We start from the raw sequence: 6,201 nt of genomic DNA on the forward strand, positions 1-6,201 counted from the left end.
AAAGTTTATTTTCTAATGTAATTGTATTTGACCAAATGTGCATAGTGAATATTCTGTTTAAAAAACATAACTATTAAAAGAGATTAAATGAATCGGTGGTGGTCTGTTTATTGCAACCACAGAGGGGAGGCTAATAAACGCTTCCAATGCGGAATCTGAGTGGAGATATGGCAGTTTTCGCTAAGCCGCTGGAGTGCTAGCCCAGAGCAGCTTCATTAACTCACAGGGGAGGTGGATTTAATGCTTAATTAAAGAAAAAGGCTAGCTTTTTCACCTTTCTCTGTAGGTACTCAGCTCCTGAATAGATTAGCTACATCACAGCATTCTGACTTAAGATTTGAGATCTGGCGCTCAGATGACACAGTAGTAAAACACGCTAGCACACCAGAGCTGACGTCTCAAACTCGTCGGCTAGGCACCTACACGAACAACGATTGGCTTGTTGTTCAAGGGCAGGGTGCCAGAGGGAACTGATGCAATTACGACCTCTGCTGGCTGATTGATGGCATAGACGGGGAATTATGTGGATAAGGGTGTGTCTTGCCATACACAAAGCTGATCCACGTATGAACTTGCCTCGTGCAGGTGAAAAGATGCAGTTGGCTGCTGCACACGTGTCAGAGATGGCATTTGTTTGTCACGGCTCTTCCCAGTCAGACTGGAGGTCAACATTAGTAGAGAAAAAGCGTTAAAAAAAGGTTTTAAACTTACTGAGTTGCGGTTGTTACTCTAAAAATGTAATTCAATTCAAATTTTGTGTTTTTGAAAAGTCTTCATCCAAAACATGTATAAAATAGCATTAAAGTATTATATTATCACACGTCAACACAACATTACTACTTCTATCACCTTTGGTGTTTCACAAATCTGGGGTTGGGTAACCCTACTCTGGGGTGTCTTTGTGATGTAAAAAGTGATATCCTTTGCTTTCAAATATTCTAAAAGTCCCAGATACCAGCAGTCGCTGGTCCCAGAATTAAAACAGCATGTGTGTGATGTCTTGGGTCCATGTGTTACAAAGAGCTGTGCATAGTGAGGTGAGTTGCTAACTTTGCTAGCCCCTAGGCAGGGTGCTCCATCTGTGTGAGCCTCTGTAGTTCCCCCAGAAGAGGTCCACATAGAAAAATTATATCAAACGCTCGTGTCTCCTGGTGCAAGAAGAGAAATGGCAAGCTAAATCGTGTCTGGCTTTCAGTCTACCAGTTTGCGTCCACTGGGCTCAAGGTCACTGGTTAAATGTGATCCCAGTGAGCCTCTACAGGCACAGCTGCACACTCCCAGTTCATTTTCTGAGGAGACAACTACACCACACTTTTCCAGCTGATGTAACTTTACAGCAATAAAACATGACCGAGGCTGTAAAAGACTTTAGTCAAAACTTGTAATAAAACTTAGCATTTTATTACTAAATTCTACCTCTAAGTATGTACAGTATATGACTGAATGAAGGTGGTCACCTGATCTTGAGCTTGTAGGACATCCTATGTCACAACCATTGGCATTAATACGCAGTGCCCCACCACCCTCAGCCCACTTGGGTCTATAACAGCTGTGAATGTCTTGCTCTTAATTGAAGTTTTGTACCGTCCCAAAGTTAAATCCCATCAGGCCTTTGTAGAGGCAACTAGAGTTCCTCTACCATGACTTTATGGAACTCAATTTATGCACCGGGGGGGCAGGTTTTTTTTCTTTTTCTCCAATTTCCCCCCCAATTTTTCTCCCCTAATCTAGTCGTATCCAATTACCCTCAATGTGTTACGCTTTACCTCTACCGATACAACCCTTCACTGCTGACTGAGGAGCTTCGCAACTGACACATTTACATTTTCAGCATTTAGCTGACGCTTTTATCCAAAGCGACTTACAGTTGTGACAGTATACAATCTAAGCAACTGAGGGTTAAGGGCCTTGCTCAAAGGCCCAACAGTGGCAACCTGGCAGAGGTGGGGCTTGAACCAGCAACCTTCTGGTTACTAGTCCAGTACCTTAACCACTAGGCTACAGCTGCCCACAGACACACGCAGTGAAGTACCGACTGCATCTTTTCACCTGCATGGGGCGAGTTCATATGCAGATCTGCCTTGTGCATGGAGAGCCACACCCTGATCAGCGCCATCAATCAGCCAGCAGAGGTCGCTAATCCCACCCTGTGAACATGTCATTGTTCATGTAGCCACCAAGCCCAGCCGAATGGCAGAGCTGAGATTCCATACGATGTATTCGAAATTCCAGCTCTGGTGTGCTAGCGTATTTTACCGCTGTGCCACCTGAGCAGCTACTGGGGGGCAGTTTTGCCAAAACAGAAAAGGACCTTCTCCAAATTGTTGCCACAAATTTATATATATGAAAATATGGTTTATTTTATGTAATGCATTATATGCACCAGTTAGCCTACTCAGGGTGTGACTAAAACACCTGACTTCAGTACTAGAAGGGGTGTCCAGACACTTTTGGCCATTTAGTAAACATGTATCCAACAGGAAATAAGGCATGCACTCATTTATTGTCTGTTTTACTACTGCTTTATCCTGGTCAGGGTTGCAGTGGGTCCGATTCATTGGGCGAAAGGCGGGAAACAACCCAGACAGGTCACCAGTCCATCACAGGGCAAACACACACACGCACACACACATACACAATTTTAGTAGCTCCAATTGGTCTGACTGCATGTCTTTGGACTTGTGGGACAAAACCGGAGCACCCGGAGGAAACCCATGCAGTCACTGGGAGAACATGCAGACTCATTTACATTACATTCATATTAAAATTTACATTTAGCAGACGCTTGTACCCAAAGTGATTTACAGTACTGTGATATATATTCTCTAAGCAATTAAAGGTTAAGGGCCTTGCTCAAGGGCCCAACAGTGGCAATCTGGCAGTGGTGCGTCTTGAACCAGTGACCTAGTGAACTAGTCCAGTACCTTAACTGCTAGGCTACAACTGCTTCCAACTCCACACAGAAAGGAACCTGACCACCCAGTGAGAGATCAAACCCAGGACCTTCGTGCTGTGAGGAGACAGCAATACCCTCTGTGCCACCGTGCCACCCAAAAGGCATGTACTTAGATGCAAAGAATAATGCCAGGACAAATATTATGACTTCACTCCTTTTGAAACCATGTGACCGTTTAAAAAGCACATCAAGGCAGCATCGGTCAGTTTTTGTGCCCTATTGCTGGTGCATTGCTTCAGATTCAACTGTTTTTCCCCTTTTCTTTGCCTTTTTTTTTCTTTAATTGGGCGCATTGCACAGCACTATATAAAGGATCTAATAATTCACTCTGAATTGCCTCCCTGATGGAAAGACTGTCGTCCTGTAGGTCAGCAAAAGGAGAGGATAGCGGTCTAATTAGCAGCAGAAGGATCTACCGTCTCCTCGCCACCTGTCACTGAGGCCTCAGCTCTGCTCCCTGGTGGCTGAAAAAAAGAATCAAAACGTGTAATAGGGTGTGTGTGGAGGAATGCTTAAGTATTTAGGGGTTTTTGTTGTTCCTTTTCATGTATAGATGCATTTTCATTGGTTCAGCCTCCCACATGTGTGCTTACTTATTTTCATAAATTCAAGGTTAGGTTATAATAGGACACGTAGCGTACTGACAGCAGGGTGAAACTAGATACAAGAAAGTTGCCACCTCCCGCCAACCTCCTAAAGAACACAAACAGACGCAGTACTCTCACAAAGCAGACCCACTGCTCGCTCTAACATTTTAATTAATGACAACAGATTTTCTCCTCATAAGTGCTTTAATGTGGCTTATTGCTGTAGCAGTCCCCTTGGCCGTGGAAATATTATGTTGACGGATGTGCTGTGTCGCTGGCACTCCCTGGATGGAGGCAGCTGTCAGGGCTGCGATGATAACATTAACGCAGGGGGAAAGTGATGACAAATGCCTGTTATCAGCGAACGAGGCCGGTGACAAATCGAATCACGGCTCCCAAGAACCCCCATTACACTGTAATAAAAAAAGATTGATGGTCCTCTCTGTCAGGACCTCTGTTAATGCGATTTCGACTGGTCTCTTTGGCTTCCAATTAAGATGAGGAGGAAGGGGGGAGAGAGCAAGGAGAGAGAATAAGAGAGAGTTAGAGAGAGAAAGAAGAGAAGGAGACAGAAAGTGAGAGAAAGAGAAGCGAGAGAAATGTGTGTAAGAGAAAGAGAGAGAGAAGGAGAGAAAGAAAGGAGAGAAAGAGAGAAGTCTTCTACTAATTGGATCAGAGGAGCCTAGGGCACTCTCTCTCTCTCGCTCGCACTCTTTTCCCTCAACCCCTCCATCACCTAGCTCTTTCTCCCTCTCACCCTCAGTCTGTCTGTCTCTCCCTCTCTTATGATGGCAGCGTGGAACATATCTCTGTGCGTTGCATTATTTCAGGATTTATGGACGGGTGGCGGCAATGCAGCCTGTGCCAACAGTGATGGGATGAGCTCTGTCTCTGGCTGCCAGCTCGCACATGTAGACGAGCACAGATGGAAGCGAAGATGCAAAGCCAGCCTGTGATGAAACATCCTGACAAACAGTGGGACAGACAGAGAGACAAATAGCTCCATGTGACCCACTTGCCATGCAATTAAGTAAATAAGGATTGACTGTGTGTCAGTGGTGCGCTTCGAGTACACCATTCTTCACCCGCGTCTATGTGTCACCCACTGATTTCATTATTAGTGAAAGCTTCTTACGTTCCTAAAGGACTTTGGCAGAATTAAATGGTTACTGACTTGACAATGTCATGGGCAAAGACTTTTGTCCATATTGAAACCACAGTGCCTGTTAGCATTGGTTGGAGGGTATGACATTACTAGCCTTGACATTCATGTGGGGCTGCACACAAGCACATATTTGTCAAATGGCAGAAAACACCAATACACAAATACTGTAGTCCAGACAGAGTCAAGATATGCTCATATACATGAGTTTCAAAGGGGCAGGTCTTATTTAGAATCTGTTCTGTTCTTAAAGTCTTTTAGTACACTATATTGCCAAACTTATGTGGACACTTGTCCTTGACCATTAGTTAGACATCCTATTCCAAAATAATGGGCAATAATAGCCTTGCCTTCCCTGAGAAGGCTTTTAAATAGAACGCCTTTACTTGTCATATATACACATATGCATGTACAGTACAATGAAATTTTCTGCATATCCCAGCTTGTTTGGAAGCTGAAATAAGAGTGCAGGGTCAACCATTGTACAGCACCCCTGGAGCCAAGAGGGTTAAGGGCCTTGCCCTCAGTGACTGCATGGCAGAGCTAAGATTCAAACCCTCAACCTTTCAATTGATAGCCCAAAGCTCTACCCACTAGGCTACCATTGTTACTAAAGTTTTTTTTTACAAGGTTTTGTAGGGAGTCTGTGAAAAATGGTGCCCAATCAGACAAAATAAAAACATTTATGAGGTCAGGGACTGAAGAAGGTGCTCACAACTGACATTCTTATGTTTACTGGGGTGCAGGCCACTGAAGTTTCCACATGCCAAAATCCTTAAACCACGTCTTTATGGATATTGCTTTGTGCTCAGGGACAAGGTCATTCTGGAACAGGAAATGCCGTTTACCAAGCTGTTGGAAGTATATTATTTATTTTTTGGTAGCAATAGGCATAGATGTGGCAAAAATACCCGAACACAATACACAAAACTTGCCCACATCGTTTACATACAGATTCACTGTGAGTAATGTATTTACATACTGCATGTAAATCCAGATTATTAGTGGTTAAGTGTTAGCCTTACACGAAACTCAAAATACACATGAATACACGTCTCACCTTTGTTTGAATAAGATCAATTAATATTGTACAGTTGCTTGTTGAACAGTACAAAGTTCAACCATTATATGCTATAAGGCCAAAAAATCACCTGAACATGAGCTTGCTGGACATCCCATAAAAAAATGGTATTAAAATAGAGCGACCTCTGTGTGATCTTTTCAGCTATAACATCACTTACTTGTGTGAGACAACTTCTCGCAAGACTTACAATGTCTATGGGAATTTGGGCCTATTTAGTCAAAAGTTGGAATGTCAAATGTTGGAATGTGTTTGTCATAAAGTTGATTTGATCAGTTGGTTTTCTGTTCGCTCTTTGTTTACCTTAAGGCCCTGATAGGTCCAAGTTTAAGCAGAAAATTCTTTAGAACTGTAATCAATCCAGTTATTGTCATTCAGACTTTCTCTTTGTTTGTTCAGCATGTGTTGAGCACCA

Source organism: Trichomycterus rosablanca, chromosome 5, assembly GCF_030014385.1.
Source record: "Trichomycterus rosablanca isolate fTriRos1 chromosome 5, fTriRos1.hap1, whole genome shotgun sequence".
Classification (NCBI taxonomy): domain Eukaryota; kingdom Metazoa; phylum Chordata; class Actinopteri; order Siluriformes; family Trichomycteridae; genus Trichomycterus; species Trichomycterus rosablanca.